Source organism: Hyaena hyaena, unplaced genomic scaffold (genome assembly GCF_003009895.1).
Source record: "Hyaena hyaena isolate Hyena2069 unplaced genomic scaffold, ASM300989v1 scaffold_1410, whole genome shotgun sequence".
NCBI lineage: Eukaryota > Metazoa > Chordata > Mammalia > Carnivora > Hyaenidae > Hyaena > Hyaena hyaena.
The window spans coordinates 321,424-346,421 of record NW_024082044.1 but is presented as its reverse complement, the minus strand read 5'-3'; the positions used below and the strand labels follow the sequence as shown (position 1 = coordinate 346,421).

Below are 24,998 nucleotides of genomic sequence, written 5' to 3'. Positions count from 1 at the left end.
AAAGTGCATTACCACGTTTGTTTAGAGGCCTACAAGATTTCTGAAAAACTTTATAGAGAGCTGGGAGGAGCACCGAGGAAATGGTGACACAGAGCATCCCCTGTCATGATTAAGACTAAAACCAAAGGAAGAAAGCCAGATGCCCTGGTTGGAGCAGGACTGGAAGCTGCACATTCAGTGGGCCTCGTTGCCATCTCAGGATTTGTACCTCAGCACATCTCTGCAAGGAAGGGTGAGCATAGCCCCAACTTCCGGCCTATCTCTGTCCTTCAGAAGTAAAGTTAAGAGAATGTTCCAAAGGGCATCCCTGTAGCAACCTGAGCAGAAGGTGCTGCATGGAGGCACAACGAAGGCACACAAAACACTCGCAAAGCTGCAGGACGCTTCCTCTGGGACATCAGGCAGCACTGCTCTTGATACCGGAGTCTCACAGCCCCTTAAGAGATAACAGAGGGATGTCTCTCAAAATGCCATATTACCTTGATGACACTAGACCAGCTTCAAGACCTCTTCCTGCTCGAATAACCTTAGGATGTCCAGTTTCCATAATGCAAGATCACAAGCTCTGATTCAGCCAGAGTGCAACCTTTCATTGGACACCTGCTGACTCAGATGCCTTTGTGGCTCTCCAAACAGAAACTGCAAACAACATTTTGCTTTTGGTCACCCACCTCTAGGACTGCAGGAAAGGAAAAGACTTTGCCAGGAACTTCTCTATAAAGAAGACCAAACGGAAACAGATCCCTCATCATGGCACCTGTCTTTCCCACGGAGACAGGTGGACACTTGAGGCAGGCTTCTAGGGGAGCAGGGAGTCCCTGGAAGCAGCCTTCTGCAGTTCTTTTCACAGGCAACCAAGTTCAGGAGCTTTTATGGCAAGCTGCCAGCTCAAGGCTCTAATTAATTAAACCGCTCTTCTTGCCAGGGATATTGGCCATTTGACATCTCAGTTGGAGGCTGGAGCTCCCGAAGGTTCTGCTTTGGAAGAGCAGCTCTGCTGTTATCAAGTTTGATCTCCCCAGTGGGAAAACCCAAGTGCCCAGAGTTGCAATAATCATGTTAAGTGCCAGTTTCCTTTGCCAAAAAACAGTACACTCTTTTCTTTATCCCTCCCTTGGGGACAACACCCACTGAGTCATTTACTGGGTTCTCTGCTTATCTTGCAATTCCACACCAGCAGCAGCATTTTTTTTTTTTTTCAACATATGTAGGCAGTTCCACAAGCCTGCATGTTCTGTGGTTTTAAAGATCATTAAATTTAGGCTAACCCCAGAAGCAAGACAGAGCACATGAACTCCTACAACAATATTTAAAATGTTAGCAACAATGGAGAGTTACCCCAATAATTTCAATGGGGTAAGCAAGTCTTTGAGAAGACCACCCTCCAGGCCCTGACTCAAAGCATAGTTCTGGCCACCAAGCAGAGAGAACCCAGAAATGCATTTAGATGTTGTCCTGATGAGAGAAGAATGGGAGGGAAAGACTGACCAAATTAGTGGCTCTCCCAGGGAAAGTTATCACAACCTCTTCTCTGCTATCAAAGCATTTTGTTTATACAGTCATTATAGAACTTATAATGTTGTGATTTATCCCAGTATTGCCCAACCTCTAAACTATGAGTTCATTCATAACAGGGATTCATTTGTCTTTTAACCTCCAAATAATCATGAAAGACTTTCATATATATTAATTAATAAATTAAGTGGGTCTAGGTGAACCCAAACTACCTTCTCAGTCAGGGCCTAAAAAGGATTTAAATAAACGTGATGTGTCCATGGGGAGTAGGGGAGATGGGCACAGCTTATAATATATATAACTTGTTACCTGATACATTAGGCCAAGAAAAGAAAAAAGGAAGTAAGGGGGATGGGAGCAGAGAAAGCTAAATAGAGAAATGAGGAAAATGAAAAAGAAAAATAAATAAAAAAGATAAAGAAATTTGGGAAAGTTATTGAGATGCACAGGCTAGAAATTATGGTTGCAAAAATGCCTGGTGTGCATCATATCTACAAAGAGGAGACAAATATAGGCTAGTGGTCAAAAGGAACTCATATATTGACATTTAGAAAAGGAAATAGATATATATTTATTTGAGGGACAGGGATATTTTATATTTTATTCTGTACCTCCAAGCAAGTGTTAAGGGATGTTTACCTACCTGTGAATGTTCTAGCAGCTGGCATAAGAGGACATACCAAGAGTGGGTTCCCTCCATTCTTTTCTTTTCCACCTTGAGCCTTCTGTTGGGGGCTTTTGGTGGAATGATACTCTGCCAAGTTTATGAATTTACAAACACTATTAAATGTCTACTATGGACTCAAAATTGTGAAAGACTCTGGAGATACAGAAAAATGTATTCACTGTACTATTAGGAAGGCTTTATGTTTCATTTACTAAGAAATGCTTTGCTCCTACAGAGTTGAAACCCATAATAACATTGAACTTGAGTGCATTCTCATTATTAAGAATTAGAATAACTAAGAATTAGAGACCCATACAAGGGTATTTCTCCAGAGCAACTAGTTTACATTTTTGCAAATGTGCATTTTAGCCCAAGTCTATTGATGTACCTTCCCTGATGTTGCTGCTATTTTAGAGCAAAAAGATAAAGAGACTCAAAATACCAAGGCTCCAATTACTCTCTGCAAGCACAGGGGTGGAATAATGAACATTTCATACTGAGACACTGTTTTAAGAATTTTACATGGATCTACCTATTCAATCCTTACAACAATTCTACAGGCTTATGCCATGATTTGTCTCATTTTACACATAAGACAAGTGAGGTGCAAAGAGGCTGAGTAACCGTGGGCAGAGTTATAGAGCTGATGGATGATAGATCTGGGATTCCAGTTACAGAAATTGGTCCCCAGAGCCTGTGTTCTTAACCCCTGCGCTGCGTTGCATCTCAGAAGAGCGGCACTGGAAAAATGCAACAATAAAAACCAAAGTCAGATAAGAAATCAAAAAAGAATGCATGGAACCCAGAATCACCTATCATATCCCAAATATTGCAAATGAGTGCTAACAACGGTATCTTTGCTAGGAGAGTAAAGCTGGGGAGAGGCAAGGAGGCAAGAAAGGTGGAAGCAGTAAAGTGCTTCCCCTCTGTTCAAGGAGATACAACTGTACTTTCCATAAATTAGTGGCTTGTGTTGGCATATTGAAAAAGGGATAGAACTGTGCAAATGTTCATATATCATCCTTTACCCTGCAGAGAGCACTGCATCAAGTCAGCAAAAACAGCACTCTTCCAAAAATGAACCTTCCAGCTTCCAAAAAAAAATCTACTGAAAAAGTAAACGGGTGCCTGGGTGGCTCAGTCAATTAAGCATCCGACTTCGGTTCAGGTAATGATCTCGCGGTTTGTGGGTTCAAGCCCCATGTCGGGCTCTGTGCTGACAGCTCGAAGCATAGAGCCTGCTTCGGATTCTGTGTCTCCCTCTCTCTCTGCCCTGCCCCTACTTGAACTCTGTCTCTCCTCCTCTCTCTCAAAAATAAACATTAAAAAAAATTTTTTTAAGTAAATAGCATTTAAATTGACTGGAAATGATACCCTTCACTGTGACTGCTCCAGAACATGGGATTCTGTCTTTTAGGAGGTGGAGAGGGGAGGACAGAGGAATTTCCTTGATGCTGACAGGGTTGATTTTGTCTTATGCCCTTTCTCAGGGGCATGGGAAGAAGCCACCATGACCTACCAGCCCAGAAATTCTGCCAGGAAGCTGAGACTCTGGTGGCCAGCTTTGTGGAGGTCAATGAACGCTGTCTAAACATTAAGTCTTGGTCTTTTTAAGAGGAAGCCAGATACAATGTAGTTTCAAAAGGCTGAGGAACCAACTGTGCGTAAATATCTTAACTACTGATATTACTATCTTGGGCAGTGTTGACCCAAAAGACCTATTTATCAACATTGATGAAAAACTTGAATTTTCCAACATATGTTATATATTCTTAATCATCTCTTCCTGAAGGATAATTACCTTGCCTATGTGAGAGAAGCATCACTTACGTCTATTAAAAATAAAAATATCACACAGTGGACTAAGAGACAATATGGGTACATGCTCTGCACATTCACACATCATTAGTAATACTGGATGGGCCCAAGTCAAAGTCAAGGGTCGTAGAATAGTTAGCACAGTCAGTACAACTGCAAATAATCCCACAAATTATTACCACCAATATATAGGTTTCCTTCAGGTTCCCACTTATTCTAAAAACATTTTCATATATGATAAGGATACATTTCCTAAATATACTATTTTTTAAAATAGTTGACATTGATATGGGTTAAGATATCAGAAGTCCAGAGAGAGAGAACAGAGGGAGAGAGAGAAATGGAGCCCTACCCCACCTACGGTACAATACACCATCAAAATGGTACTGAATTTTTAAAATAAACTCTCTAATCAGAGGATCCTATTTGGTTATTATAGACGAGGATTGTGGCTGGGATTCTAGATTACCATATACAGATAAAAGTTACACCAGGATAAAGCAGGTCATTTTGATACCAAACTGGAAAACCTCTACATTTCATTTCCAAGTAATTTGTGAATGGAAATTTCTAACCTTTGACTCTTCCTTGGGATTCATTTTATCCCTTCCTTACCCCATCCATCATCCTCACCTGTCCATCACCCCTAACCTATCTCTGACCTGTACACTGGGGTGGGAGTCAGGGTCAGAGCCAAAAGCCTCTGAGAAGGGGTGAAGATATGTGTTTTTCCCATTATTTGAAAGTATTGGAAGTTCAATAGTCCAGTGGCAGAATGTCCCTATACAAAATTAGCTGAGTCTACATATCTGGGTCCAAATACCTTGCACAGAGAGATTTAAAAGTATCAAGACACAAAGATATAAATATCAATGAACATAGAACAAGTAGCAGGAGACATAGAACATGCTTGAGGCTCATTCTCTACCCCCCATGTGTCATGCCCCCATGTGTCTACTTTAGTTAAATAGTGTGGGATGGAGAGGTTATAGAAGAAAGAAATCATAAGATATAAATCACACCTATCTTGTAAGAGTCTGCTTTGACTTAATGCGTGCCCTAGAATAAGTCTCTTCATATCTTGGTATATTCATTTTTCCTCTATAACATGTTTAACAATAACAACAGCCTTGCAATAGGAGGCACTCAATAAATAATCATGAATGAATGGATGGATTTATATATCTATCTATATCTATATCTATATCTATATCTATATCTATATCTCCCCTAAATGCTTTTATGTTTTCCAAATTAAAGAGTGAACTGGTCTTTGGCTGAAAATAAGAACAAGGATTCTTACAACTCGATTAGGTAGTATTTAGGAAGTAGGATATTTGCTATTTTTCACTAAACACTTCAATTCACATACTGCTGCCCAGCTATCCACTAACACCTTATTTTAGTGCTGAAATTGCCTCAAAAATAAATCCTGAATGTAAGTATTCTTTTCTCAACTCCTAGGAAAAGAGGGGGGGGAAACTGCTTTTTTTTTTTTTTTAACAAAACAGTCCCAGGATATTACATTAATTGACAATCATATATTCAGCAAATCCATTCATTCAATAAAACTTTATTAGTTCTTACTACCAATGGATTATTATTAGTCCTAACAGAATCAGCTATTGTTCCTCTCCTCTAAGATAGGATAGTTTAGAGGGAAGCTGAATCCATAGATAAGTATTTAGAATCCAATGGCCAAAGGAAGTAGCAAAACACTAAAGTGATGGTTCTGGCACTAGACTGCCCGGATTCACATCCTGGCTCTAGCACCCACTCCTGGAATATCCTCATGCAAGATCTTTAATGTCAATAGGCTTGAAATTCTTTATCTGTAAATGATAGTAATAAGTTTATCTAATTCAGAGGGCTGTTATAAAAATCAAATGAGAGAATCCATGTAAAGCACTTCTCATAGGGTCGAGAATATGGTAAACATGTGACAAGCTTTGTGGTTGTTGTTAGGTGTTATACTTTGGTGTAAGTACAAAATTTTATAAACTCCGAAGGTAAAACCACTCATCTTTCCTGTAAAACCAAGAAAGTCTTTGAAAAGGAAATGATACTGTGAGAGGTCTCTCCAAGATTGCCTAGGGAATATGTGAAGTAGAAATGAGGAATGTTTATAGGAATCTAGGAGCATTGGTATATAATGGCTTGGAGAAATCTATTTCCTGCATGCAGTAAAATGAGAAGATAGGGCTAAAGAAGCTGGAAAAAAATCAGAAAAACATGTGATGGCACATAAATCAAATCAATAAAAATAGAAAGCCATTAAAAATGAGGTAGTCACTAGTATAAGAACCGTTGCTGGGAGGTTAAGTAAAATAAGGACTGAAAAGCATCCCTTGGGTTTATCAATATCCTAGGTCCTTGTTGGTGTTATTGCCAACTGATGGGTGTAGAAGCCAGGTTGCAGTGGGTTTAAGAAGGAGATAAAAATGGTAGAATGGTCTTCTTTAAAAGAAATTGTTGCAAAAGTAGGGAAAGAGGTGAGGAATTAGTGGGGAGTTATTGGGTTGAGGAAGTTTCTCTTCAGATGGGATAGATTTGAGCAAGCATGGTTAAGTGCTAGGAAGGAGACAGTTGAATGACAAGGAGGTGCTAAAGCACAGCATTAACCTTAGATAGATGGAGGGATGCATCCTGCTTAAAATAGCAGGGAAAATAGCAGGGAATGCCTCTCCATTCCTACTCTGTCAGTCATTCTATATACGCATATTCCTCCTATATTCATATTTCTATCCTAAAATGCTTTCCTGAATTATAAATCAACATACCCAGATGGCTGCTGGTCATCTTTGCTGGAAGATCTCACAAACACCACAAACCTGACATATACCAATCTGAACTGACCAACTTCCTCTCTGACCCTATTACCTAAGAAAATGGCATTGTCATTTGGCCATTACCCATGTCAGAAATCAAGAAATCATCCTTAGCTATTTCCTCTACTATCTAAAGCTATTATATCCTGTTGATTTTGTCACTCAAATGCCTATTGATCCTCATATTCTGACCCTACCCACTATCAACTCTTGCCTAGATTATAACCTTATACTTAAACTTCATATCTGAAATCTTGCTCCTTCTGTCCTTCAGCAGCCAAATGATCTTAAAATAAAAATCACATCAGGGCACATGGGTAGCCCAGTTAGTTAAGCATCTGACCCTTGATTTTGGCTCAGTTCCTGATCTCACACTTTGTGAGATCGAGCCCTGCATCGGATCTATATTGAGAGCACAGAGCTTGCTTAGGATTCTCTCTTTCCCTCTTTTTTTGCCCCTCCCCTGCTCACTCTCTCTTTCTCTCATTCTCTCTCTCAAAAATAAATAAACATTTAAAAAATAAAGTAAAAATCATATCAATCACATACACCTACCCTCCCAAGTCCAAAGTCTTTTAAAAATTTCTTGTTACTCTTAAAATAAATCCAAACTGTGGGTTTACAAGGCGCTCCATGATCAGGTTTTTTTTTTTTTTTTTTTTTTTTTTGTCTCACTGTGTACCATTCTCAATTTCAAGTTGTAATGTTCAGATATTCTGAACATTTTATAGTTCTCCGCTTCTCACCTCCAGACTTTCACACTTGCTATTTCTCTGCTTGTACTTTGTCTTTATGTGGCCAAATCCCATTTATTCTTTGGGTATCTGCATGAAGGCCACTTCTTCAGGAAAGTTTTCCCTGACTCCTAGATTCAGTTAGGTTCTCTTCGTATAAGACCTTGTAACCTTCCAACTGAAAAAAAGAATCCTGTCATCCATCACAATTTTACCTGTCCAACAACTACCTATACGTTCTATAAGGGAAAAGATCACACGTGACTTGTTCAACATGATATTCGTTTAAGTCACTTAGCAGATGCTAGGTGAACACTTGGTAACCAACTGCCTGGATGAATTAAAGTGGAGTCGCAGAGACTGACTATGCTACTTTGTGCATGACACAGGACTGAGAGAGGTAGTACATAGGTTGGATAACAGAACTGGATTATTTAATTATCTGGATTGATCAGAATTGTAAAAATGAATAAAATAAACATAACAGCCTATATTCATACTCAAAGACTCAATTATATAAATATAAAAGAGAGTCATGTTTTAACAGTAGTTCATGTGAAAACATCTTAAGAGCATGTGCAAGGTCTTCACACTTCACAAGGCCCACAGAGGGACATGGCTGATAAATAGAAACTGATGCCATCTTACGCTGTGGTACTAGACTATTAGTGCTACACTGAAGAAAGCCTACAGCTCGTTCTTGCATTGTAGCCCATGTCTCATGATGCACCCGGCAAGTATGTAAATAAAGCTTCTGAATGAAGAGTGAAGTCTCAAAGAGTTTTTGCCAAACTGACCACAACTGAAGAACAATACATAATTTTTGACATTAGTAACAAAGAGTATGCAAAATAACAAAGGATAACCTGGTCTAGAAATAATAATAATAATAATAATAATGCCTAATAGAGCATTGATTACAAAGCACTTTACATATATTACTCATCTATCATATGAAGTAGGTATAATTATTATCCCCATTCTACAGATGATAAAAGTGAGGCACAGATAGCTTATGTAACTAACCCATGGCCACATAAGTAGTAAGTGGCAGAGCCAAGTTTTGAAACCAGATAGCTCCTAGAAGCCCATGATTTTGAAAATAAATTACAACAATATTCTTCTAGAAATAAAGAAGGAAAATCATTAGCCCATGGATGAGGAAGAGAAGATTCAGAAGAAGGCATGTTAACTGGCTTCATACTTTAAAACTTAGTCAGAAATCAAAAGGAGACAGATACTGGCTCAGTATAATGAAGAAACCTCTAATAGCCTGATTTGTCTCACAAGTGAATGGTCAGAGTCATTGGGTTCCCTGTCAACAGAGTACTGAGGTAGAGGCTAAGTCCACCTTTATATGATATCAATGGGAGTCCCACTCTGCGAGAAAAGTGAGACTAGAGAATCCCTGAAGTCCCTTCATTTTCTAGGATCTATAATGTTAAGAATATGACATGGACCTTACTCTCAACAGCCCAGACCAAGACAAACACAGCAGAAGTCAATCAAGATAGAGATTTAATAGGCAACAAATAATTCTCAAGATAATGAAATGGATGGCGTTCAGAATAGTGGATCCTCACATCGCCTGTAAAGATGAATATCCCAGATACTTATTTCCATATTGAGTAAATTCATAAGTGGAAACAGCACAGCAAAACAATGTCATGGTATAAAACCCTAAGAAATGCCAAGTTACTAATATATGAGGCACAGGTCAACTCGTTATGCACCTGGCTTTCCATATCAATAGATAGTGTCAAAGAATTTATTTGAGTTGTTCAGACTGTGAAATTGCTTCTTTCCCCTCAAGAAAGAGAAGATCTAGTTAAACCTGAGATTAAAGAGGCAGATAAAAGTGCCCCCTGGCCTGCAAAGGTCAGGAATTAGACACGCTGCTACTGCTATAGCAGGCAGTCTCCAGACATGATCCATTACAGGAACGTTCTCCATCAGATGCTAGCAAAGCTAATCCTTTTGCAAAGCATGACAGCTTCTCAAACTTGACTGTGGTGAATCCAAACCAGATTTTTATGCTATATGATCAGCTCTCAAAATACAAAATCATTTTTATACTGTGTTGAGTTTATGTTTATTACATTTAAATTTGGCAATGAAGATATAGATGCCTGCAATGCAGCTTGTCCTGGACTCCCTTGATGCTCATCTTGCAGAATAAAATGTCAAATAATAGCAAGATAGAAATATATCCAGTCAGGGCTGCATTATAACAAAATGCTGTCAAGTGATAACAAAGTTTTCCACATCCTTAAAGAGAACCATACAAATTGCCATCTCCAAAGAAAGAGAGCTACAACATGTCACCAGAACATTCTTATTGATCCCATAGCTTTTCCACTGAATGTCATCAACTCGAAAGGCTTTTTAGTTACTCTGACAGCAGGTTAGAAGTCTCAGAGGCCAACTTACCTTTTTACAGTCAGATAAGGACTTTTCGCTGGCCAATGTGCTGAAAATGGTGGTCTACAAAACAGGAAAGTGGGTGACACATTAGAATCATCAAACTGTAATGATACTGACCCTGCCCTATTCATCTGCAATCCATGGTGGGCCCCACTTCTTATGACCCCATTGGGTTCTCTGGATTTTAAAAAATGCCTGGCCTTCACTGCTCCACTGCCACTTTACCCAAGTCGGAACATTCGTTATGGGCCGACAACAGTAGGGTGAGATAAGACTCTTACTTACCTTTATTTCACAAGCCAGGTAGCCACAGCACAATTTGGTTAATTGTCAAAAAATCACATACCTTGGGAAAAGGTGAGGAATCAAAGCCAAGAAGTCTGACTCTAGAACCCACCTTACCAAGCACATATGGTACTCTCTCTATCTTAAAGAGATATGTGCAAAATTTCAAAGGCCAAATCTTTCAGAGGAAACCTATTATGAGCTTGAGGGATGAGCTTCTCCCCATTTAAGAGATTTGAGAATCTGCACAGCAGTACCAGCTCTTGCTATCTCGTCTCTACTTTCTTCAGCACGTTTGTTCTCCCCGTGATCTACTTTTTTAGCTATATGTGTTTTTATCTTTCTGGCCTCATGAGCCACTAAAAATGCATTTTAGCATAACCAGTTGGGATTTACATGCAAGCTTGCTCCTTTTGGACTACCCTGTGAAGATAGTACCACATAATGGTACTGAAATATGTTTCAGTAAACCTTTCTCCTTTTTCTTTAATTACAAAATATATATTCATAATGAATCCATCTCCTTTCAAACCTATTCTCTTGAGTTATTCAATAATAAAAATTTGTCTTCATCTTTTTACACTTTCTGTTTATCCAAATACACATTACATTATATATAATTACACAAATTACATATTATTTATCTGTATTATGTTACATGTACACATATAGAGATGTCTTTCTTTCTTGAGATCTTATCATCCTACTTAAGAATATAATAGTATCAACGGGGCACCTGGTTAGCTCAGTCGGTTGAATGACTGACTCTTGATTTCAGCTCAGGCCATGATCCCAGGATCGTGGAATTGAGCTCCATGTTGAGCTCCACACTGAGTATGGAGCCTGCTTAAGATTTTCTCCTTCTGCCCCTTTCTCACTCACATATTTCTCACTCTCATATTACAAATAAAAATAAATAAAAGAAGATAATATCATCACCTTTCCAGGTCAGTCCATATAGATTGGTTCATTCTTCTCAATAGCCTCATCACATTCCATAATAGAGATATGCCATATTTATGTATGCTTTCTTTTATGGATGTATATTTGGTAATTTCCAGGTTTTGGTTCTTTTATTGTTGTTTTTGTTTACTTTTGTTTGCTGTTACAAATTATGCTGCAGTAAACATTCATATAGATATACATGTGAATGTATATACATATGTATACACACGTATACATATTTACACGGATCATTTAATATTGGTTGAGGAGTCAAAGAAAAAAGAAATGTAAAACAAATAAGGACTTTGGTATGGCTTAAAGATCCAATATACATAAACTTTATCACATTCTTTTCTTACATAACATAAAAATATCTCCCACCTCACCTATGATTTCGCTTTGTTTTGGGACAAGCCCTAAAGATAATTAAGATCCGAGCCAGCATGTACTCTGGCCCAAATAATGTGCAGCATTAAAAGATAGAAAACACAGATGTGGATACATATACAAAAAAGCATCCATCTTTAATGAAAAAAATAAGTTCAAATTTCAGACTGGTGTGATCTTGATACATGGTTTCCTGGAAGTTTTTGTGTTTTTATTTTGTTTGTGAAGGAAGGTATACAAAGTCATCTAGAAAGTTTGAATTAAAAGTGGAAAAAGAAAAGAAGGGAAGAATTTTAGTGGTAGAAGAGGAAAAGCAAAAGTCAAAAAAGAAGGACAAGAAGAAAGTTCACAAAAACAGACACAACAGAATGATTAAGAAAAAGAGAAAAACTGGCTCCCATAAAAAGAAACAGCCATCTTTGCTCAAAGAGAATGAGGGCATGTGACTCATTCTTCTTACCATAATTAAACCCACTGACCTAATTTCCACCCTGACAAATAGCAGCCCATGTTAACAGGACTGGATATACCCTGGAAGCTCCATGCCATCTTGTCCTTTGTGCTAACAGATGTATTTTAGCTCCTCTTGTTTCTGTATTCCTTGTGGATGGGAAGATTCTTGCTTGCCATTCAAAGATTGAGCCAGTAAGGAGAGAGAGGAAAGCCAAAGAAACAGATATCTCTCAACATGCTACACTGAACCACTCCACCTGTAATCTTCCCATCAAATGCCTTCATAATGATCCTCCTTCATTTTTATGTATTTGTATACATGAGCACTGCGTTATGAGAGAGGGCCCAATATCCACTCTCAGATGCCTGATCCTGGAAAGTAAAGACCCAACAAGACTTGGTCATTGCTATAGCCCCATTACCTAGCCCAGTGCCTGCCACAAAACAAGGTATCCAATAAATATGCACCGGATGGATGCAGGTGAAATTGCAGTCCCCATCCCAAACACTATTTTGGAAGCACAGTGTTGGAAAAGCAGCCTCACGTATAAAAACATTACAAAGTTAAACCTAGGGAGAGAGGAGAAAAAGAGCTAAAAGACTCCCAAATAGTTGTAAAATACATGTTCTATTTTGTATATTTCTATTGTCTATTGTCCACTTGGTTTGGCTATTGATTTTTCAATGTCAGGCCTATGAAAATTTTGGGCTGGATAATCCTTTGTTGTGAAGGTGGCGGCACTCTGTGCTATGCAGCGTCCCTGGCCTCTACCCACCAGATTTCAGTAGCACATCCCCCCAACCTCAGTCATGACCAACCAAAAAATGTCTCTAGACATTTCCAGGTGTCCCCTGGAGGGGGCAAATTCACCGCTAGTTGAGAAGCAGTGGTCTAAACTCAAAGATAGCTAGTCATTGAAATGACCCTGACTCCTGGCTAGGGTAACTTTTTTCCAGGAAAGAGAAGTTTAATGGTCAAATTCTGGAGAAGTCAAATTCTAGCTACTGAAGATTTCATGTGGGGGCAACTTGAGACACTCTAAATGCATTTTTAAGTAAGTTTAAGATATACCACTGGGGAGAATAAATTAAGGAACAAGTCTAAGAATTCAGACATTAGTACATTAGCCCCAGGGGAAATGATCTTCGAAATTAAACAATGCCATTCAACCTTCAAGAATAGTCTCAGGTGACCTGAGAATCATGTTTGGAGGAGAAATGAGAGTCAGAGATGGGTGAGACTGGCTTTACTAAAAAAAAATAATACAAGTAGCTCTAAATGTTACATTTATAGAAAGGAACCACTTGAGCTAAAGAACAAATGTACAGTGAAATCTCAGTACCTGGAATGAGTATGGAAGACGTAGGGCACGGGTCAATGAGAGTCTGTATCCTTAATTTGGCCATTTTCTAAGGGGATTTTACTTATACGCTCGGTTGGTCTCATTTTGTTCCCGTCTAAAGACTTTAACTGGCATTCCAGTTTCCTAATTACAGCTATTGTAAATGACTTTGGGTGGGCTTTCTAAACCTTCCAATAACATGTTCACTTTAATTACTGGAAATGAAAGGCTCAAAACATGGTGACTTACCCACACAGTGACCTTCTTGACTACTGCATCAATATTTTTGTACTAAAGAGGAAACCCCTAATGAGTCTCCTCCACCAAAGTGTGCATGGTGCTGCATTTGTCACAGGAGCACAAGCACAATGATGCACAACGACTTTTTAGAGCACTGACTTCTAACCCCGTTGGCAAGGTGGCCAGCATGGGGTGAACAGTATTATACGCAGAAGTTGTAGCAATTTGCCAAATGAATCTAGAAAGATGAGGTCCTACTGTTATCCATTTATATACGGATACCTGAAATCTCACTTATTAGAGCTCTGTTTTTCCAGTCAGGCTTTGGATCATCATAGACAAACTCTCAAGGGATGAGAGGGTGTAAGAGTCAATGCAAAGAGGGAAATTGAAATTTTCACATATTATAATTGTTGGTCTGTTATACCTTAGAGGGAATGGGTTCATTAGATTCTTTCTTACAAGCAGATTTTTGACTATCGGGTTTTTATTTTAAGTTTTCTATAAATTTCAAAAGCAGATTTTGATAGGAGAGAAATGAAGACTTATGTAATGAGGACATTGGACCCTCGTTGTGTTGGGATAAGACCTAAAAACATGGTCACATCAGGCTCCCTAAAAAGCAGGCTGTGAGATGGAGATTAGCACACAGGAGGTTTATTTAGAGGATGCTTCCACTTGCGGAAGGAAAGTGAAGGGTGTGGGGCCAAGTGGAGGATGAAGTTAGGTCCTGGTACAAACTCAACAGAGGTTTCAGTCCACCAAACGGCGACTCCTGAAATGGGGTAGACTGGTCCCCAGCTTGGGCAGAGCTAAGAGCTGCCCTGGAAAGGAGGCATGACCCCGGACAAGATGACTATTTTCAGCCCAGCGCAATTTCCTGAGAGGGCTGACAGCTGAGAGTAGTCAGCCAGCTGCTCCCCTAGCAACAGGGACATCTGTACAGAGCTCTGTGGTGTCCACTATAATATACTTTACTTTGACACACTTTGCCAAGGGCAGATACTGGTTGTGACTGACTTACTCTAGTTGAACATGATCCCTTATTAGAATTTAGAAGTTTGCTGATCTTTTATAATAGAATCGCTAGACAGATAAACCAATGGGCCACTTGCTCAGGAGTCTAGGCACTTAATTCTAGTATCCCTTCTTAAAAGACCTCCTTGTGATCTTAAGATGGATGGCTAGCTATAAGGTCTTGAATTCTTCATCATGAAATAAGGAAACACATATTCATGTTTTTTTAGGTCTTAAGAACCCTGGCTAATTTAAAGAAAATGTGCCTGATAATATCAATAGAAATCAATAAGTATACTGCCTACTTCTTCCCTCCATCCTCTGAGGAAAGAACATTTGACTGAATAACATGGTCAGTTCTTGATTACCTACAGAGGTAGAGAGAGCTTTACAGGTGATCCACAAAAGCATGACATAACATTTTATAAAATGTCTCTACATCTGATTTTGAGACATATTAAATAATGGTCAATTTAGAAGACTGAGGGGGCTCAACATGTCTTCCTTAAATTAACATTAACGACCATTTATAGAAATATCACAAATGGGCAGAAAGGCAAAAGCAACCCAGAAGGAAGAGTGACTTGTGATGGAAAACTGGCACTGATGAGGTCTCGGTGCAAGAACCCAAATGGAGAATCAGCAATTGAAGGCTCATCCAGTCCAGGCTACAAAACCAGACTCGGGAAAGGCAGCTGCTCACCCCATTCTTACTGGTGGGAGTCTCCGGTTTGCAAAATGAGCACTGAAAAGAGACTCCATTATGTTCTAACACCCCTTTTTAGGAGAGAGTTTACCTCTGAGAGTTATTACAATGTTGTCTCAGTCCCACCAAAGTAGGTTTAGAAAGAGAGACAGAAACAGACACACTCTAACTCTCCTGAGCCAATTTCTGCCATGTAATGTCTATAACTAAGATTTATATTTTAAAAACAGCAAACATATGACGCCAACTTGATTAAACTAGAACAAAGTCAGATGCAAGAGGATGGCCTAAGTATCAGATTATAAAAATTAAGCAACTCAGAAACTGAACTTCTGAAATAGATGGTAATGTTACAAAATATTCCAAGCACCAGTTGTTCCTTTATGTGTGTTTCCCACTCAGCCAGACACTACAAAACAGGCCAGCTAGTTTTGATAAATGGTCAAAAACAGTTGAAAGCTAAGCGCCATTTAAAGGAATGATGCTTGCATAAAGCATCTCCATTTGAAACCTGCCATTTGTACCACACAGACACACTGGATGACTCCTTACTGATAGATGTCAGGACTAGACCTACTCGTATTGCTAACAATTTGGAAGTCATTTACACATGAATTGATGGGTCCCCAAAGTACATACTGCTTGGATGCTTTCTTAGGCATTATAGTCGGCCAATTTTAGGATTTTTAGACAAAGTATAATTTCCATTTGGTCTTCATGCTTTAGTAATCTAGTATTGATACATGTATACTGAAAATACTGGCATGCCCCCAGGAAAAGTGTGGCATTCATATTTTTTAAGTGCATAATTATAAAACACAACCAGCTAAAGGAAAAAAAATTATACCCCTGAATAAATGATAAAATTACAGTGTTTTCTTGTACTCCATGAATACTGAAAATTTCAATTAACCGAGTGAAAAGCCATTGAATGTGCCAGCAGGATTTATATCCCAGACTAATGACCATCATCTGCATCCTATTTAGCTAATGAAGGTTTGGAACACTTGTGGATAATTAAGGGAAAGCTGATGGGAGGAAATTCGAACCATGGAAAGATCAAATCTATTTATGTCTGCATTTAAAACTAAACATATCTAATAGTTCATTCAATCAAGGCATAATGTCTGTTCATTTGGGATAAGATAGATGCTCTTAAGTTAAATAGGCAGGTTAGCTCCCAAAACACAAAATTCATTCCTCATTCATTCATTCAATACTTATTAAACACCTTCCATGTGCCTCTGCTCTTGTGGATCAACACAATAGCACCATGATTTCCCTAATGTTTTCCTCACCACCTTCCCTCCTCCAGCTTAATTAAGTTTATAGCTCTGGTGTTCACTTCAACCAAGTAACTACTGACCACCTGTCTGTCACGAAAACCACAGCATAGCTGAAATCCAGGGACATGATGGGAAAATACAGGGTGTACAATAGGGTGCATAGCTTTTCTGAGACCTGGCAAAGCATCTCAGGGGTGGAGCCCAGACTCATTAATAGGTAAGTGTTCATGTGAGGAAAACTAAAGACTGTTTGAGGGAAGACAACACTTGATATTCAGAAGGGGCCAAAACAAGAATCAAGCTCAGTGCAGCTTTATTGAATTTCACGGAATAGTTTACAGCCATCTCATTCAACTGCTACTATCCCACCTTAAAGCCCTCACTGGGTCCCCGCCATAATCTGACAAGTTTGTGTTTAACAAAGGTGATGCTTCCAGAACCTCCAGTCATAGGATCTACGTCAATGCTGAAAATGGAACACCCAGCAGGCGTTGTAGGAAGTCAACTAATGGTGGTAACTCAATCTTAGGTGCACGCATTTGTATTTTTCAGATCCCTTCCATGTCTGAAAGGAAAGCCATAGTAAGAAAAAATCAGCAAATTCAGAGCCTACACATACCCATTTGGGCATAACTTTAAGCCAGTGGGTCTCAAGTGTTAGTGGCATGAGAATCACCTGGAGGTGTTGTTAAACAGGTTGTATCTCCCAGAGGTTCTGATGTAGAGGGTATGGGGCAGGGCCCAAGAATTTGCATTTCTAACACATTCTCAGGTTAGATTGATGCTCCTGTTCTGGGAACTATTCCTTGAGAATCAGTGGTCTTAGCTTTATCCACAGCAAGTTAGCAACAATGATAACTATGCCTTTTATAAGCTTAGAAAAAGGAAAAAGTGTCTTTGAATTTCCATAAGTATAATTTTAATTAATGACAATAGCAATGTCTTCTGACATTTACATAAAACTTCATATCTCTAAAGCCCCTTGACACACAGTTTCACTTCAACTTCCAAACAACACTATAAGGCAGTGTTATTAACCAAGAAACAGAAAGGTTAAGTGACTTGCCCAGTTTTCTTAACTAGTAAGTAGTCAAACCAAGACTCAGGTCACTGGCCTTCAGAAATATTTCTGGGGTATAACTGTGCTATGAGAACTGTACTCTGGAATCATCAGAGTACAGTAAGAAATTCATTTAAAAACTAACAAAGTGAGGTTGCTCCAGCCTGACAGTATCAATGTCAAAAGTTTTTTACTAACAAACACTAATTTCTTACTCAGCATCATTTATAAAAACTAATGAGACTTTGCATTCATATTGAATTATATAAGAGGTTTTCTTAAGCTCCCTTAAAAGGGCTAGGTGGAACAGAAACAGAAAAATGTATATATGAAGTCCAAAAATAAAGTTAAGGTTGACAGCAACTGCAAACTCTAGAAAAAGAACACCATTGGGAGAAGATGTATTACATTTTTAGTACCAGTTCCCCCTCCCTACAGGGAGTGGGTATTTGATATTTCCACCAGGTTAGTACCTTTGGGGTAGATCACCAGTAGGAAGCTCTGAATATTCAGAGAAGAGGCGGAATGTCATGGCTTACAAATAACATAGAGGTAAAATGATCTGAGGCTGTTGTCCACAAATAGCCCCCAGCAGAATCACCATGAAGAAGCCAAACTACCTTGGCTGCACCCTCACACCCCTGACCATGGCCAGGAGGATCCTTTGAGACCAACAAGATGGTATGCTCTGGGGCAAAGGGAGGAGAAGCTGTCAGAACACATTTCATGCACTTCATGACAATATTTGAACATGGCCAATTAGTGCCAGGAGGAGAGAGCAGAACAACAAAGAGCCTCAATGAAGACACAACAAAATACAACAAATGACACCCACTGAGTCGTGTCCAGCTTCATTTCTCAAGGCTGCAGACCAAGTCTCCCTAAAGCCATCAGCTTAATATAACAAGTCCAAATGACCCTACTCAGGGTCATTCCATTGTTCTTCCCAGAGCAGAATATCCTTTTTTTTTTTTTTTAATAGTTTATTGTCAAATTAGTTTCTACATAACACTCAGTGCTCATCCCCAAAGTGCCCTCCTTCATGCCCATCCCCCCCTCCCCCCCACATCCATCAGTCCTCAGTTTTTGTCAGCATTCAAGAGTCTCTCATGGTTTGCCTCTCTCCCTTTCCCCCACCATTTCCGCCCTTCTTCTCCCCCTTGGTCCTCCGTCAAGTTCCTCCTAATCCTCCTATACGTGCACACATATGATATTTGTCCTTCTCTGCCTGACTTATTTCGCTCAGCATAACACCCTCAAGGTCCATCCATGTTGCTACACATGGCCAGATTTCATTGTTTCTCATTGCCATGTAGTATTCCATGGTATAGATAAACCACATCTTCTTGATCCATTCATCTGCTGATGGACACTTAGGCTCTTTCCATGTTTTAGCTATTGTGGAGAGTGCTGCTATGAACATTGGGGTACATGTCAGAGCAGAATATCCTAATCTGACCTGGTACCTGCTGAAGGGAAGAGAGATAGAAGGAACTGAGGCAAATGAGAGGAGCAGAATATTTTGGTATATTTTAACTTTAAAAGAATAGTAAGGGAAGTCTACACTAAAATTCTATGTCTATTAGCATCTATAATTTTTGAGTCAGTAGCTATAATACTTTAAATATCAAGAGTACATCAATTATTTTGAAATATGATTACTCAATATTAGGGAATTTAGATGCTTAAGATCCCTCCAAATCTGGACTATAATATCTATCGCCCTTATACAAACCACTTATAAGACTTGATCCACACTGCTTATCAGAGGCCAAGTCTTCATCAAGTTTGTACCCTATGCTTTAGCACAGTGATGAGTGTAAGGATGAGGACACAGCAGGGACTTTATAAATGTTTGCTGAACGTATAGTGAATGAGGTAATGGAGGCAAGAGGGAGGAAAAAGGAAGAAGCAGGGAAGGAGGAACAAAGTGATTGAGGAAGGGAAAGAAGGAAGAGTAATGCTAATGGGGGGACAATACACTATAGTGAGATAAGTGTTATCAGATGAATTGTGTCCCCCCAAAAGAGATGCTGATGTCCTAACTCCTGGTATCTATGAATGTGAATTTATTTGGAAATAGGGTCTTTACAGATGATCCAGTTAAGATAAAGCCATTAGGGTGAGTCCTAATCCAATATTACTGCTATCCTTATTAAAAAAAAAAAAAAAAGGTGGGGGGGAGGATTTGGACACAGACACACACAAAAGGATGAAAGGATGATGAGGTGAAGACCTTCATGTGATGATGGAGGCAGAGATTGAATGGATGCAGATGCAAACAAAGGAACACCAAGGATTCCTGGCCACCACTGGAAGCTAGAGAGAGTCCTGACCACCACCAGAAGCTAGGGAGAGGCAAGGAAGGATTCTACCCAGTCTCAGGGAGATCATGCCCTGTTGCCACTTTGACTTTGAACTTCCACCCACCAGAACCGTGAGACAATGAAATTCTGTTGTTTTAAGCCACCCAGTTTATGCTTTTTATGGTAACTCTAGCAATCTAATACCATAGTATGTACTAGGATCTCTATTCACTAATCATCTGTTACCGTGGTTGACAAGCTTTTCCTATAGGGGGACTGATAGTAAATATTCTAGTTTTTGTGAGCCATTAGGTCTCTGTCACAACTCAACTGCATCACTGTAGCATGAAAGTCATAGGCAATACATAAATTAATGTGTGGCTGTATTCCAACACTTTATTTTACATACACTGAAATGTGAATTCTATATAATTTTCATATGTCACAAAATATTATTCTTCTTCTACTTTTTTTTCCAACTATTTAAAAATGTGAAAACCACTTTTAGCTTGCAGGCTATACAAAAAAAGGCAGTGGGCCAGATTCATCCTGTAAGCTATTGTTTGTCTGCCTCAGGATATGGACCTAGGAATCAAAAACACCTACTTTAGTCCTGATTCCACTAATTACTATTTTCATAACTGTGATTAAAACACTGGCTTCCATCTTCAAGAGAACATAATAGACTTTACCATACCCACATAGAAGGTTATTATGCAGATGAAATGAAAATCATATACTTTAAAATACTTTGTACACATATCAGCATTGATACTTGGATATATTTATTCTGTCTTACTCTTCAGAAATAAATATTAACACTGAGGTCAGGGTGATGATCAACTGACTGAGTCATGGGACCAGGGCAAGGTAGAAACAGACATAGGCCCCTTCAATCACCCACATCTTCAGATGTATCAGGGAAGTGGACAAGGAGATGCATACCACACACAAAGCTATGAGCAAATGGGCTTTCTAAGGTAAATAACAAGTCCAAGGCAAATGTTCATCATTTTTTTGGTCTTATCTGACCCTGCATTATTGCTAAATCAAGAATTTCTTCTTCTAGGAAATGTTCTGGACTAGAATGGTCTGATGATAAGAGGTTGTACTGTAACTCAGTTCCCTAGATCATCATACTAAACAAACCTTCATCTTCCCCTAAAGCTCCTCTAGCCATCTTGAGCCCATATCTACAGTGCCAACAGCTGACAAAGCCATAAATATTACCCTGCATGCAGAATCGTCTTCACACTCACCACCATAAGGAATTGGAACATTGTCACTGTGCTCTGCAGGGACTGGACTTGAGTTGACAGCTCCAGATTTTCAGATCTGCCACTAGGTAAAGCCAAAGAGAGCACCAAGGAACAAAGAAATTCACAGGAGGAGATACCATTTTGCTCACACTGCATAGGTCTGTGGACTTCCCTGGAACTGAGTTATGCCCTTCCCTGGAACTGAGCTGGGAGTGTATCCTTCCAAATTACTAGCATAACTCACCATGGTCATGAATCCTTAGAAAGTAGGGATTTTTAGTCCAAATTAATTATTCCAATTATCCTTCATCTCTAACATTGTGCATTTCCTTGATGTAGAGGGAAGTGCTGTCACTAAACTTATTCTCATTTCCTGACTCCCATACTCACATTTGAGGTAAACAGAAGAGAATCTACATCCTCAGCCAACTACTGGCTGCTACCAACATCTATACTCTCATCTTCCTTGTTGCATTCCTCCTCATTCCCACCTCCACCCTAGCACATACCACCTGCCTTCCTAAGAACAGAGAAGAAAGCCATGGGTATTATGTATCTCTTAGCAACTTGGCACCTTCTTCTAAAAGATACTCACATAAAAGTATAGTGAGGCCAAAAGTGTCCCTCTGAGGAGAAAGGCTAGCTTAATGGAAAGAGAATGGGCCCAAATCCCAGCTCTGTCCCCTTGTTATGTGGACTGGGGTTCACTACTTAAGTTCTCTAAGCTTCAATTCCTTGTCTGTAAAATTGGTGAACAAGACCATTTACCTCAGAGTATTTTGCAAGAATTTAAGAGGATGTGTGCTCCGTAAAAAGTACCTATTATTATTATTTCTGAGAACTCTGGCAGAAGCTCTTTCTCCAGCCATACTTACTCTAGAGACTTCACAATTACCCACAGGCTATATCTTTGCCACTAAGCCCATTACGGTGAATGCGGAAGCAAGGTAAAAGTTACAAATTTACTGGAAGCCTGGGCTCTAGAAGAGCAAGTAGCTGGGAGCAGAGAGGAGGGATTGGCCTTTTCCTCCATTGAATGATCTTCAGGTTACTATAAGTTGGCAAATCTTCATGATCTTGGTTAAACTAGATGGATAATGATTTATATTATGAAGTAAACTCATCTAAAGCCTAGTTATAGGTGCTTGATGATATGAGTCCTTCCTTCAAATTTCACAGGAAAGATGGGGATGAAACTGGTACCAGCCTTGAGTAGTGAAGTAGAAGGTGCTCAACCCTTGGAGGGGTTCTGACGAATGAAGTGGTGGGAATATATTCTATCATAAGGCTTTAACACAATGTCTTTCCTTCTCTTTTTCATAGTAATTCTGTGTACTAATATATACCTAAATATATCTTAAAAAAAAAAAAAAAAGGAAAGAAAGTCAATGATGTTAATTTGTAATCCAAGCTGGAAAAAATACTAACATATAAATTTGGAGGGTGAGGTAGGAGGGGAGTGAGAAGGTCAAGAAAGACAGACATTTTCATAATTACTGACGATTACAAATCATTTAAATGGGCACATGACAAGCATGGAGGTTGCAGGGCCCAATGCGAAGGGTTCCTGTTTAAAAGCCTGACGCTGTCATTAATAAATAAGTGGTGATGCACCATTATCTCAGACACTGTGACAGTTTAAAAAAAAAAATCAATGGCTCCACAGCTTTACTGTGCACCAGAAACAAAAATAAAAGATCTAGCTTGCCATAAGCACATCTCATAATGAGACCACTGCCAGATGTGGCCCTTGTCCTCATTCGAAATTGCTGCAACTTCATTTCTTCAGAGAGTTTGAGCTGCACCTGCACAAGCTCCCCCAAAGTGAAAGGCTAATAAGAGATGATTAAAGTGTTCCCTAGGGCTTGAGGAAATCCCATGCTGCTTATTCTTTTTTTTTTTCATTTATTTCCAACTGCCCTGGGCCCATTTATTCAACAAACATTACGGAGCACTTATGTTGCAGGCATTAAGCTGGGTTCTGCTGGGAGGACATTGATGAATGAGATGTGACATGTGCCTTGGGAGATGACGAGCAAATCTGTGAAGCTTCCATATTCTTCGGAAAAGTTCTACTGAGTTGTTTCGATCATAGTTTGCTTCTCTCCCATGTCTTCCATCCTTCCTGTGTGATCTCTTTTTACTTTGTACCACTTCTGTACTTTGTACATATTTCTACAATAACTTTTGCCACACTATATTGCATTTATTTGATTATACCCCTTACCCCAGAGCAGTCTTTGGAAGCAGAGGCCAAGCCATATTCATGTTCCTATTCTAAATGTCACAATGGCCGGTACCTAGATTTTAATTTATTGAATATGAACATAATCCATCTACTTCTATGGCTTCAACTACTAGTATATGATGATCATTCTAAATATGGATGTTCATCCCGGACCCCCCTCCCAAGCTTCAGATTCATTATTTTATTAAATATCTTTGCCTATTGAATATCTGCACTGAAAGGTCCCACAGGCATCTCCAACTGGTCCAAAACTGAACACATTGCAGTCTCCTATTAAAAAATTGTCTCATAAAGCTCTTTTTAATAGCCTAAGACTAGTTACAGTTAGACACCAATTCTGTATAAAGATATTTGAAGCCACAGTTACAATTGAGAGTACCTAGGCAAAGGTGTGATTATAAGAAATAAGGAACTGGGACAAACCACTAGGGAGCACTGATATTTATTAAGATGAAGAGAAAGAACCAGCTAAAAAAATTAACAAATAGCAGTCAGGAAATTAGAAATGCCAGAATGTTGTCATAATATAGCACTTCCTAGAAGAAAGCTAGGAGATAGCACTTCCTCAAAGAAACTCTCCCTGATCTTCCAAATCAGAACCATTCTATGTGCTCTCATAACTGTCTACTTGTCTGCACCCCTCATAGAATATTCACTCCCCAAAAGCAAGAACTATGTCAGTGACAGCATATGGTACTGTGCATAACACATAAGTGGTGCTTAATAAATATTTGTTGAGTTTCTTGTGTTTTGCCACATATATAACTCATCAATTTCACGAGGGAAGATTCAAGAATTTGAGATAAAATGAAAAGCCTCATAGCTATCACTTGGCCTTCCTTCCCAGAGCAATCACTATAAAGAGAGACAGATGGGTTTGAATAGGTGAAAATAGGTTTTATCCAATGTTACCCAGATAACATATAATAGTATCATTACTTCCTTTAAGAAATGGAAAGTTAAATATATCATTTCAAAATCGCTTCCGCAAATAGTTTTCTCTCTTTCTTTTGTTTATGGTTTATTTATTTTGTAAGAGAGTGCATGCAGGCACAAATGTGCGGGAGTGGGCAGTCAGTGCAGCGCCTAATGCGGGGCTCAAACTCATGAACCATGAGATCATAACCTGAGCTGAAGTCTGACACTTAGCCAACTGAGCCACTCAGGTGCCCCTTGTAAATAGTATTCTCTTTAAGCCTAAGGAACTTTAAGTAATTGCGATCAACTCATCTCTTAGCAATCTTGAATTTTTTACTCTTATATCCTATACATGCTATAATCTAAGGTCCTCTATTTGGGAAATCATTGCAAAACAGGACAAAAGGTTATTTATCATCTTAAGAGCCCACGTTGCTGATATAAAAGGAGTATTTTGATGATAAATCCTTAGACAGATTAATGGAACAGTACCTCCAACAGATTGCTAATGTTTTGTTTTTAGATTTAGAAATGAGGAGAACTTGAAATAAAGAGGATT

General features: G+C 39.1%; 1 long non-coding RNA gene across 1 annotated transcript in view; it reads right to left on the bottom strand.

The window, feature by feature from the left end:
* The window catches only part of LOC120225446, a 99,651-nt gene that overhangs the window by 7,872 nt on the left and 66,781 nt on the right, over positions 1–24,998 (bottom strand). Inside the window, exon 2 of the long non-coding RNA XR_005526810.1 lies at positions 9,993–10,046. This is a non-coding gene — a long non-coding RNA (uncharacterized LOC120225446). The remainder of the gene's footprint in view (positions 1–9,992; positions 10,047–24,998) is intronic.